Below are 13,609 nucleotides of genomic sequence, written 5' to 3' on the forward strand. Positions count from 1 at the left end.
AAGATAGACTGATAAAATTGTCCGTGGATAATTTCTGTCATCATTCAAGCAAGAGTGCGCCGGAGCTGAGCTAGCCGCAAAGCTAACTAGCTAGCTAGCAACAGGAGACGTCATGGCATCGCATCTACCGACGATGAATTGGTCAGAGCCGGACCTGGGTGAGGCAATTTCACTGTATAAACAGAAAATGACTCTGTATTTAGAAGATGAAGAAATAAATGGCGCAGCTAAACAAGCTAGGAAAATATGTCGTGGAATCGGAGATGAAGGATTAAAAAGACTGAACGCCAGTGGTCTCACCGATGATGAAAAGAAAAAGCCTGCCAAACTATGGGACTTCTTTGAAAAACAGCTAAAGTTGAACGTAAATTTCAGAATCCATAGACTGCAACTGATGCAACACAGACAGAAACCAGATGAGAATATTGATGATTTTGTGACCAGAGCCAGAACACTGGCACAGAAATGTCAGTTTTCAGACGAAGAGCTTAACGAGCGTATGATTGAGCTTATTATTGCGAGCACTCCCCATGATGCCCTGAGGAATGATCTACAGTGGCTTGCAAAAGTATTCATACCCCTTGAACTTTTCCGCATTTTGTCACGTTACGACCACAAACATAAATATATTTTATTGGAATTTTATGTGAAAGACCAACACAAAGTGGCACACAATTGTGAAGTGCAAAGAAAATTGTACATGATTTTAAATTTTTTTTACAAATAAAAAACTGAAAAGTGCGGTGTGCAAAAGTATTCAGCCCCCTTTTCTCTGAGTGCAACCAATTGCCTTCAGAAGTTGCCTGATGATTGCTGAATGATCGAATGTTGACCTAATGACTAAATAGAGTCAACCTGTGTGTAATCTAATCTCAGTACAAATACAGCTGTTCTGTGACGGCCTCAGAGGTTTGTTAAGAGAATATTGGGGCGCAAACAGCATCATGAAGTCCAAGGAACACACCAGACAGGTCAGGGATAAAGTTGTGGAGAAGTTTAAAGCAGGGTTAGGCTATAAAAAGATTTCCCAAGCTTTGAGCATCTCACAGAGCACTGTTCAATCCATCATCCGGAAATGGAAAGAGTATGGCACAACTGCAAACCTACCAAGACACGGCCATCCACCTAAACTTACAGGCCGAACAAGGAGAGCACTGATCAGAGATGCAGCCAAGAGGCCCGTGGTGACTCTGGACGAACTGCAGAGATCCACAGCTCAGGTGGGGGAATCTGTCCACAGGACAACTATTGGTCATGCACTGCACAAATCTGGCCTTTATGGAAGAGTGGCAAGAACAAAGCCATTGTTAAAAGAAAACCATAAGAAGTCCCATTTGCAGTTTGCCAGAAGCCACGTGGGGGACACAGCAAACATGTGGAAGAAGGTGCTCTGGTCAGATGAGACCAAAATTGAACTGTTTGGCCTAAATGCAAAACGCTATGTGTGGCGGAAAACTAACACTGCACATCATTCTGAACACAGCATCCCCACTGTCAAACATGGTGGTGGCAGCATCATGCTCTGGGGGTGCTTCTCTTCAGCAGGGACAGGGAAGATGGTCAGAGTTGATGGGAAGATGGATGGAGCCAAATACAGGGCAATGTTGGAAGAAAACCTGTTGGAGTCTGCAAAAGACTTGAGACTGCGGCGGAGGTTCACCTTCCAGCAGGACAACGACCCTAAACATAAAGCCAGGGCTACAATGGAATGGTTTAAAACAAAACATATTCATTTTTTAGAATGGCCCAGTCAAAGCCCAGACCTAAATCCAATTGAGAATCTGTGGGAAGATCTGAAAACGGCCGTTCACAAACGCTCTCCATCTAATCTGACTGAGCTTGAGCTGTTTTGCAAAGAAGAATGGGCAAAAATTTCAGTCTCTAGATGTGCAAAGCTGGTAGAGACATACCCCAAAAGACTTGCAGCTGTAGTTGCAGCAAAAGGCGGTTCCACAAAGTATTGACTCGGGGGGCTGAATACTTTTGCACACCGCACTTTTCAGTTTTTTATTTGTAAAAAAAATGTAAAATCATGTATAATTTTCTTTGTACTTCACAATTGTGTGCCACTTTGTGTTGGTCTTTCACATAAAATTCCAATAAAATATATTTATGTTTGTGGTCGAAACGTGACAAAATGTGGGAAAGTTCAAGGGGTATGAATACTTTTGCAAGCCACTGTATACAGCAAACCAAAAGGATATTCCTTAGCAGAGGTTCTGGCCGAGGGACGAAAATATGAAGCCCTGACAGCAGGCAATGAACAGTTAGACAAACTTAGCCTGTCACACAATGAGAGAATCCACGCTGTGGACAGGGACCGCATATGTCGTAACTGTGGGAGAAGCCACAAACTACGTCGATGTCCTGCATATGATGATGAATGCAATGCGTGTGGTGCAAAAGGTCACTGGGAGCGGTGCTGCAGGAAGGCCAAACGAGAGCGCCAGGAACACTCCAGCCAGAGCAGGAGCGGGGGAAGTAAGTCCCACACACCACAAGACAAACAGCACAAGCGCAAAACCTATATAGACAAAAAGCAACAGAGCAGGACTCGCATACATGCTGTAGAGTAGCAGTGAAACAGACAGTGAGAACGAAAGTACTTACCAGAAACAGTTCCACTCCATAACTATCAGTGAAAAGTGCATGCATAGCATAGACAGCAAGCCAGCCAGAGAGGAGGCGTACACAGTCCTGAAGGTGACACCACCTGACCTACCAGGTCGTGGATACACACTACGTCTGAAGATAGACACAGGTGCGTCAGGCAACACACTCCCATTGCGTACCTTCAAGCAGATGTACGGTGAAAATGCATGCACCCAGAAACGACTGAAAAAAACCAACAGGAGGCTATCTGCATACAGTGGTCATGCCATCCCCTGCCTAGGCACCATTGACATTCCATGCCAGTACAAAGAATCCAAATGGATCAATGCAAAGTTCTATGTTGTAGACGTACCAGGGCCAGCCATAGTTGGGCTGCCAACATGTGAACTGTTAAACCTAGTGACTGTCAGTGTAGATGCAGTGACCGAGAAAGGACATGCAAACCAGAAAAAAGTCAACACAAGACAGACAAAACCCAAAATGACCATATCTAACAGTGCAGACCTGAAGAGAGCATACCCAGACCAGTTTGACAAAATTGGCAACTTCAGTGGAAAGGCCAAGCTCTTCCTGAAAAAGGATGCTGAACCATTCATAGACCCACCACGTAAGTGCAGCATTCACATCAAAGGCAAACTGAAAGATGAACTGAATAACCTAATCGAACAAGATGTGTTAAGAAAAGTACAACAGCACACAGACTGGTGCTCGAGTCTGGCATACAGTACAAAGAAAGACGGTTCCCTTCGCATATGCTTAGACCCCCAAAAGCTTAATGCCAGCCTTAGGAGATGCCCACACAAGATTCCTACTGTGGAGGAACTGAACCCGAAGTTTGCAAATGCAAAAATATTCAGCAAACTTGACGCAAAAGCTGGATATTGGTCAATACACCTAGAGGAAGAGTCACAACTGCTAACCACATTCCGAACTCCATTTGGTAGATACTGCTGGAAACGTTTGCCATTTGGTCTCAGTGTCTCTCAAGATCTCTTCCAGGCAAAGATGGACCAAATCCTGGAGGGGCTCGACGGTGTCGTCAGCATAGCCGATGATATCGCAGTCTACGGAGCAAGCGAAGAGGAGCATGTCAGGAACCTGACCAACCTGATGGAGAGAGCAGCCAAGACAGGTATTGTGTTCAACAGTGACAAGTGCACAATCAAACAGACAAGCATCTAATTCTTTGGCAACCTGTACACAGACAAAGGTATCAAACCTGACCCAGCCAAAATCAGGGACATCCAGAAAATGCCGACACCCCAGAACAAAGATGAACTGAGCAGATTCTTGGGGATGGTGACCTACCTGTCACCCTACATCCCAAAGTTCGCAGACAAAGCACACACACTGAGGGTGCTGCTGAAAAGTGACGTGCCTTGGACATGGGACACTGACCACCAAAAGAGCTTTGAGGACCTGAAATCAGTTATCAACGAACATGACTGCCTGAAGTACTATGATCCAAGCACACCTCTGACACTTGAGGTCGATGCATCACAGAAAGGACTGGGCGTGGCATTAGTGCAGAACAAAAGACCCATAGCTTTTGGCTCAAAGACACTGGACGACTGCCAATCCAGGTACAGCAACATAGAGCGAGAAATGCTTGCCATAGTCTATGGAATGCAGCGATACCATACCTACCTGTATGGGAAGTCATTCATTGTAGTTACAGACCACAAACCCCTTGTTACCATATGCACAAAGCCACTGCATGCCGCCCCGCCACGGCTTCAGCGAATGCTGATAAAAACACAAGGATACAACTACGAGGTCACGTATCGACCAGGAAACCAGATGGTCCTGGCAGACACACTCAGCCGACTACCCAACCCTGAGAACAGCAACATCGAGCTGGACGAGCGCATTGACGGAATAGAGGCAGAAGTCGAGGATCCAGAGATGCTCACTGTTGCAATGATAAACTTCTCTCCCGAGAAACAGGACGCACTCCGCACGGAAACCACCAGCGACCCCAGACTCAATGCACTGAAAGAGCTGATCCACCAGGGATGGCCAGACAACATCAAAGCTCTACCAAGACAACTACGTGAGTACTGATCATTCAGAGATGAGCTCGCAGTTGAAGCAGGAGTCATATTCAAAGGCAGACAGGTGCTCATCCCAGACTCCATGACTGATTCTATACTCGAACAGCTGCATGTAGGACACCAGGGCATCGAAAAGACATGGCGACTGGCGAGAGAAAGTGTCTACTGGATCAGAATGAACGATGACATCGAAAGAGTCTGCAGGTCATGTAGCGTATGCGTGGAACATCAGGATGCAAATCCAAAGCAACCTCTCAACCCACACAACACACCGTCAAAACCATGGCAATCCCTAGCTTCTGATCTATTCGAGATCGATGGACATCAGTATTTACTGATTGTGGACAGATATTCTAAGTTCCCTCTAGTGGATGAAATGCCCATGCCTGTGTCCAGCCGGGCAGTTGCACAAAAAATGGAAATGTACATGTCTCTTTTTGGAAGGCCTGACGAGATACTTACAGATAATGGACCCCAGTACACAGGGCACGCGTTCCAGAAATTCACGGCTGACTGGGGAATCAGGCACGTGACAAGCTCACCCCACTATCCAAAAAGCAATGGATTCATTGAGAGGCATGTGCGACACATCAAATCCATTGTGAAGAAAACCATGAGACAAGGAGGTAACATACAAGTGGCCTTACTACAGGTCAGAGCAACACCCATCAACAGTAAACTACCATCACCAGCAGAACTGATCTTCGGAAGGCCAGTCACCACCCTGCTGCCGAGTCGACCCAGGCAAGGAGGAAAACCGACTCCACCTGGAGCAGAGAACAGCAAACATGAAGGAACATCATGACCGCAGCAGTGGCAGAAAACTACCTCCACTCGGTCCCGGACAGCACGTATCTGTCCTAAACAAGGAAAAAAGGACTTGGTATCCAGCCACCGTCATACAAAAGTGCGATGAGCCAAGGAGCTACATTGTGCAAACATCAAATGGGAACAAACTCAGACGTGGCAGGAGCCACCTGCGGGAAATTCACCACCATGCACTGAGGAGCGCAAGAACCCGCTTCACAGAACCTCAACGGGACACTCATGCAGCTGGAACTTCTTCCAGCCAAACCTGTGAAACACACAAGACAGTACGCACAAGATATGGAAGAGCTGTTTCCAAACCAGCTCACTACAAGGACTATGAGTAGAGACAATCACACACAAAAGGAGGGCTCTGAATATGTTTATTGTTTTTTGAGATGGACAATTCTGAGTGTGTTGTCTAAAAAAAAAAAGAGAAGGCAGAGTATTTTGATACTGTAAAAATTGAAAACTAAACAGGGGGGATGTAGTGATATAATGCCATGTATATCCACTGGAACTACACTAGGTGTTATGTACTACCCGGACTGTTATTATGGTTACACCAGTACCATGTATGGTTATTACGTCTGCCTACTGAGCCGCGATTAAACATGAGTTCTATAACCCGGTGTGGTCATTGATCCTCGACCAATACTACCCCAAGTATTACTTCACATACAACAGGATGGGTCACGTGCAGAGAGCACACTCATTGTAACCTGCACAATGACGCAATAAAGTGACTTCTTCTTCTTCATTTCAAACCACACCTGTCAGATTTCCCAGCAGTCCAAGAAAGCACGCCACGGAGCAAAGAATCCCTCTTCATTTCACACGTGATACACGCATCTGAAGATTCATGATCAAGTTTAGGAACTTAAGAAAGAGCCACTCCTGAAAGACTCCTCTGTGGTGACCCACATCTATATAACTAGAGACATTCACCTAAGAGAGAATGCACTTCCGCTTCCGGTCCAGAGAGTTCAGTGTCGTTGTCGAATATATGACATGTAAAGTTGGAGCTAGTAAACTACCTCGACTACGTCTACTCTCACGTCTCCTGTCTCGTTGTTTTCTAACTCCACATTGGTGACCCCGACGTGATCGAACAACTAATACGAGTATGTTTGACAACGACGACGCCGGTGCTAACAACATGGCTATTGCTAACGCTAGCATTTACACCGCTACTGTGAAGCTACCCGACTTTTGGCAGCATAATCCACGGCCGTGGTTTCAACATGTGGAAGCCCAGTTCCAGCTGAGAGGGATAACGCAGGATGCAACGCAGTACTTCCACGTAGTGGCGGCGTTAGACGCATCGACAACGGCGCGAGCAGTGACACTGTTGGAAGCTCCGCCAGCTGCTGGCAAGTACGATGCTATAAAGACATTCCTCCTGAAACTATTTGAACTGTCGGAGCTGGAGAAGGCAGACCGTTTACTGTCCCCGAATGGCCTCGGCGACGGCAAACCGTCTGATTTAATGGAAAAAATGCTGTCTGTGCTGGGATCGGCTGATCCGGCCTTTCTTTTCACACACATTTTTCTGAGGCAGCTCCCCGCACCTGTACGCACAGCACTGGCCAGTTCTCCTCTCGCCGCCTCCAAGGACTACCGTTCTCTGGCTGCTGAAGCAGACAGGGTTTTCCTGGCCAACCGGCAACAGTTTGTGCATGCCCTGCTACCCCACCAGACCGCCCCACCACCACCTGTGTACGACTATATGGACACCGCGGCTGCGGTGACAGCCCGCCGCCAACCAGACGACGGGCTCTGTTATTACCATGCCAGGTTTGGGGCAAAAGCAAAACGGTGTCGCAAACCCTGCAGTTACAGGGTTCAGGGAAACGCCAAGGCCGGCGCTTGTTAACGGCTATGGGCGCCGGCCGTGACTGCAAGCTGTTGTTCATCAGAGACTCCTTGTCGGGCCGGCGGCTGCTGGTTGACTCTGGCGCTCAACGCAGCATACTACCAGCACAAGCTGTGGACACGATGACCGACAGTCACGGCCCCCAGATGGACGCCGCCAACGGCACGTCCATTCGGACGTACGGTATCAGACATGTGGACGTGTGTTTTGGCGGCCGACGTTTCGGCTGGGACTTTGTGATGGCTGCTGTATCCACCCCGCTCCTAGGTGCGGATTTCCTCTGTGCTTTCAACCTGCTGGTGGATGTTAAAAACTGTCGCGTGATTGATGCCGTCTCTTTTGCGTCATACCCCTGCACGCTTGGGGGCGCTGGAGCGCTGTGCCTCGCTAACACACTCTCCACCGGGGATCCATACCAACGCCTGCTCGCAAATTTCCCCGAGCTGACCACACCCACCTTCTCCTCGGCGGTGGCCAAGCACGGCGTGGAACATCATATCACCACAGTGGGGCCCCCAGTTTACGCCCGGGCCCGACGCCTCGACTCGGCCAAGCTCGCAATAGCCAGGGAGGAGTTTTCGACTATGGAGCGCCTCGGCATTGTCCGCCGTTCTGACAGCCCGTGGGCTTCCCCTCTTCACATGGTTACTAAGGCCAACGGGGGTTGGCGCCCGTGCGGGGACTACCGTCGCCTAAACAATGCCACGACCCCCGACCGGTACCCCATACCGCACATACAAGATTTCTCTACCCACCTGGCGGGCGCTGCCATCTATTCCAAAATCGACTTAGTGCGGGGGTATCACCAAGTGCCGGTCCACCCACTGGATGTCCCAAAAACGGCTGTCATCACACCCTTTGGGCTCTTTGAGTTTTTACGTATGCCTTTCGGCCTTAAAGGGGCGGCGCAGACGTTTCAGCGCCTTATGGATTCTGTGCTCCGTGACATGCCATTTTTGTTTGTGTACTTAGACGACATCCTCGTGGCCAGCGCGTCGGCGGAGGAACACATGACGCACCTCAGACAGCTGTTTGACAGGCTCAGCGAACACGGCCTCATCATCAACCCAGCTAAGTGTCAGTTCGGGGAGTCGTCCATCACCTTCCTCGGGCACCACATCACTCCACAGGGGGCCGTTCCCCTCCCTGCCAGGGTTGAGGCTGTCACCATGTTCCCCCGCCCCCGCACTGTACAGTCGCTGCAGGAATTCCTGGGCATGGTGAACTTTTATAACCGTTTCCTGCCCCGTGCCGCCCACATCATGCGTCCCCTGTATGAGGCCCTGCGGGGTAAGAAGTCTAAGGACGAGCTGGACTGGTCTTCGGGGATGGACGAGGCTTTTGTGGCCGCCAAGACCGCGCTGGCCAACGCTGCGCTGCTAGCTCACCCGTCGCCTGCCGCCCCCATAGCCCTTACAACGGATGCCTCCGACTACGCCGTGGGGGCCGTGTGTGAGCAGTGGGTGGGGGGGGCTGGCAGCCGTTGGCGTTCTTCAGTAAACAACTCCGTGAGAGCGAGCGCAAATACAGCACCTTTGATAGGGAACTACTGGGTCTCTTCCTCGCAACCAGACACTTTAGGTTCCTATTGGAGGGCCGACAGTTCACCGCTTTCGTGGACCACAAACCGCTGACGTTCTGTATGGCCAAAACCTCAGAACCGTGGTCTGGGCGTCAGCAGCGTCATCTCGCGGCGGTTTCCGAGTTTACCACGGACATACAACACGTGTCGGGCAAGGATAACTCCGTCGCCGACTGCCTTTCACGGGCGGTTGTTAACGCCGTTCACTTGGGACTCGACTACGCCGCTATGGCAGCGGACCAAGCCAAGGACGCGACCGTTCAAGACTACCGGTCGACCCCTACGGCGCTACGGCTGGAGGACGTGACGTTCGACGCGGCCAACACCACCCTCCTCTGTGACATCTCCACCGGTCAACCGCGCCCCCTGGTGCCTACTTCCTGGCGGCGCCGAGTTTTCGACACCGTCCACGGCCTTTCCCACCCGGGAGTGAAGGCCTCGACCAAATTGGTGAGCGTCAAGTTTGTTTGGCCTGGGCTCCGTAAGGATGTTAGAGCCTGGGCCGGCTCTTGTGTGGCGTGCCAACGCGCCAAGGTGCACCGCCATACCAAGGCCCCTTTGGCGCCGTTTGTGGTTCCAGAGAGGCGGTTTGACCACGTCAATGTTGACCTGGTGGGTCCCCTGCCCCCCTCCCGTGGTTATACGTTCCTCCTCACTATTGTGGACAGGGCCACCAGGTGGCCAGAGGCTATTCCCTTGTCCTCCACGACGGCAGCAGAGGTAGCACGGGCGTTCATCGGCTGCTGGGTGGCCCGTTTCGGCACACCGGGTGACATCACGAGCGACCGGGGCTCCCAGTTTACCTCGGAGCTCTGGACGGCGGTCGCTGAGCACCTGGGGATGAAGATCCACCGCACTACGGCGTACAACCCGCAGAGCAACGGACTTTGTGAGCGGTTCCATCGGGACATGAAAGCCGCTCTGCGGGCAAGCCTCACTGGCTGCGACTGGATGGACCGGCTCCCATGGGTCATGCTCGGCCTGCGTTCGGCCCCGAAGGAAGACCTCCAGACCTCCTCCGCTGAGCTGGTGTATGGCCAGCCCCTGCGAGTTCCGGGGGAGTTTCTTCCGGATGCTACGACTCCCTGGTCGGCCGCCTCTCACCTCAGTGCGTCCCGGAGCGCTGCCGGTGCCTTCGCTCCCGTTCCGATGTCTCAACACTGCCTCCCCCGGTCCTACGTCCCCAAGGATCTGCCATCGGCGAGGTACGTCTTCATTAGGCACGACAGCCATCGGTCCCCGCTGCAGCCCCCATACGACGGGCCCTTCCGCGTCCTGGAGGCGGGGGATAAGAACTTTGTGGTGGACATGGGGGGCAGGCCGGAGCGGGTCGCTATAGACCGTCTCAAGCCTGCTCACTTGGACATTGGGGAGCCAATGCAATTGGCCCTACCCCCGCGGCGGGGACGCCCTCCTAGGTCGGCCCCGGCACCTGCCTCTGTTCCTGCTTCGGCCCCGCCTATGGCCCGGGTTTCGGCCCCATCTGTTTCCCCTCCTGTGAAGCGCAGCCGTTATGGCCGCAGGGTCCACCCCCCGACTCGTCACTTGTTTTCCCCGTGACTTTGCACTATGTCATTGACTGTTCTGTTGTAGAGTCTATTTTTATGTTCATGAATTGCGCTTTTGCTGTTTTGCATTGTTTTGTGTAGGTGAATTCTGGGGGGGCCTGTGTGGTGACCCACATCTATATAACTAGAGACATTCACCTAAGAGAGAATGCACTTCCGCTTCCGGTCCAGAGAGTTCAGTGTCGTTGTCGAATATATGACATGTAAAGTTGGAGCTAGTAAACTACCTCGACTACGTCTACTCTCACGTCTCCTGTCTCGTTGTTTTCTAACTCCACACCTCCATGATAATGGAGAGAGAAGACAAACTCTGGGCGGCTTTGACTGACTATCTCTGATCAATTGCTCGATGGGCATTGAGTACGCTGTTATGAAGTCTGAAAGAGCACGTGTGTTCCACGTGGGACCAGATCCCTAAAACAACAACATCCGGCTCAAAACCAGATTTTCCAAAATAAATCCCCTGACTTCATGTGAAGTGTAAAGGGAGGACGTAACAGCAGGAGTCCACCTTCTGTCTTACTGCCACGCCTGCCAGCAGGCTTATCACAGATGATTTGCAAGATTCCCACACTTCTGTTTTTGGAAATCGTTTTCCAGGATTTTCAAGGACACTTTCCATGACTTTTGTCCTTGGCTTCTCCCAAAAGTACATTTGATCAATTTTATCATTTTCCGGGTGTTCTCCATGGCTGGAAAACTAGTCTATGAATTTCCAGGTTTTTTCCAGGACACGTGGGAACCCTGAAAAAAGAAGGGCTTGTCGTTTGCCTTTGTGGCGTGAGCCTTAAAGTAGAACGAGCATGACCGCTTGTTTTTAAACTCTATATTCTGTCAAGATAAACACACAGTTGAGATATTAATGCATTACATATGTTAGTATGTCTGACACCAAAATTAACATTTTAACAACTTTAATACTATTTTTAAACAATTTACACTTCAGAGGGGCATGGTGGAACTTGAATAGCAAAATTGAAAAAATGACAATATTACCTGAAAAACAAAACGGAACACACATATAGAGGGTATGCGGGTGACGTCACAGATGCGGGGCTCACGGCGGTAACGCGGCACTGAGTAGCAAAAAGACTGAGTGGCAGGTTAACGTCCCGCTGGAATACAGCGGAAACACATCTAAACTGGGACAGACCTGTCGTGTGATAGACTGCACTAATAGATTTCACAAGACATGGGAGTTTTCTTTTGACAGACTACCGGAAGATAAAGTAAAGACCAACACATGGATCGCTGCAATTCACAGAGACAACTGGACTCCAGGCACCGAGTCGTGGATTTGCGGTTCCCATTTTGTGTCAAGTGGGCTGACGTTAGGCTATGTTGGATTTCTGGGTAAGGTTAAATGGTAAAATCATTAAGTCATATACTGTACTGACTTCTCATCAATTAAATATTTAGCATCTTTCATAAGTTGTTGTCAGCATGTTTTTTTAAACGTCCTTTTGTTGTGTTCTACAAACAAAGGGGAGAATGGTTGGCTTAACGTTACAGTTTTCACAGTTGTAACTTTATAAAATAAAATAAATATGTGTACAAACCTGTCCACTGTGATGTTCAGTATTAGGGGAATACACCTTTAAGGACACAGGGAGTTATGGGATTGTAAACAGAGCAGCCACGGGAGCGGGAAGGTAGACGAGAGTCAGTCGGATTATGTGCACGTTATGCATGGAGCGAAATAAACATGCCGAAGTTCCACGGCTAATTCAGAAACGGTGTTATCATCTGTGAGAGTGAAAAGTGGTCATTACATCCACATCCAACCAGAATGTCATTCGGTGTCCTCGTCACTTTAACTTCGCCAACTATTCCCGCCTTGAAGTCCGACCAAGCGTCAAGACTTGTTTGTACCTTCAGGCTTTGCTTTGTGTATTTCCCTGGCGTAGAAATCAAGTACATATAAATATCAGGAAACTTGATTTGTGGCCACATGTTAGTGTCTATGGACCACTGGTTATTTGGTAAACTGTACGGGTCACTGTCAAGTCCAAGTTCCTCAAATTTAAGCAGATAATCTTGCGTTATAATCCCGGTTTCACTGTTTGCCCTACTAGAAGCAGCCATGTTGCGGGATGTTTTGCCACTCACTGCGACTGAGGGGGCGTGTCCCAGTGGGAAAGTGACGTCAATGCATACCCTCTCTTGCTAATCTAACAAACGTAACAAGGCCTATAAAACGTGACATGTAAAAAAATAACTGAAAATAAATATTGAAACAGTCACAAACAACGACCGGAACTTAAAAACTACTAGAACGACCGTGGGCGGTCATTTTGACTGCCGCAGTTTTTAAACTCTCTATTCTGTCAAGATAAATACCCAGTTGAGATGTCAATGCATTACATATGTTAGTATGTCTGTTATAAAACTAACTCACACCAAAATTAACATTTTAACAACTTTAATACTATTTTCAAACAATGTTAAATGGCCGCCGTCCAACGCCTGTAAATACTGCAGCGCCTCGGTGGTAGTCATGATGCGTCTGTAACGGCGTCTGTAACCAGACATGTTGGACATGATCAAAAAATCAAGTTTAGACTATTTCTTTGCACTGGAGGACGCTAGTGTGTTTCTCTGACAGCAACGAACTTCACGAAGGAAATGACGCCACCAACACACGTCATAAATACTGACATGACGTGTCGATGACGCGCAAATAACGAGACGGTCATGATGACCGCTCTTGGTCGTTTTAGGTCGATCTTATCATCATTATTTTCTGTGCAATTGATCTAAAACTCATTTTAATATAAATATATGCAATTTTAGGAGCATTCATGCAGCGGCAGGTCTGTATCTTTTTTTCTCCACAAAGTTATTAAACTTTGAAAATCCGAAACAATCAAAATGACGGCTTGTTAAATGGGGAATTATAGGACTTAGTTTTGCCATTCTTTTTACTTACAGTTGTTCCTAAGTTAGCTAATTATGCACACAAACATACGATTACAAACCCATCTGACAGGAAGGAATACACACAAGGTGCTTCCTCCAGGCAGTCCTGGCATAACCAGCCAGACCTCATGCACCGTCACACAACTCATCAGTCACACAGAGATAAAGCCCCCATCCCATCATGTAATCA

Source organism: Lampris incognitus, chromosome 3 (assembly GCF_029633865.1).
Source record: "Lampris incognitus isolate fLamInc1 chromosome 3, fLamInc1.hap2, whole genome shotgun sequence".
NCBI classification, from domain to species: domain Eukaryota; kingdom Metazoa; phylum Chordata; class Actinopteri; order Lampriformes; family Lampridae; genus Lampris; species Lampris incognitus.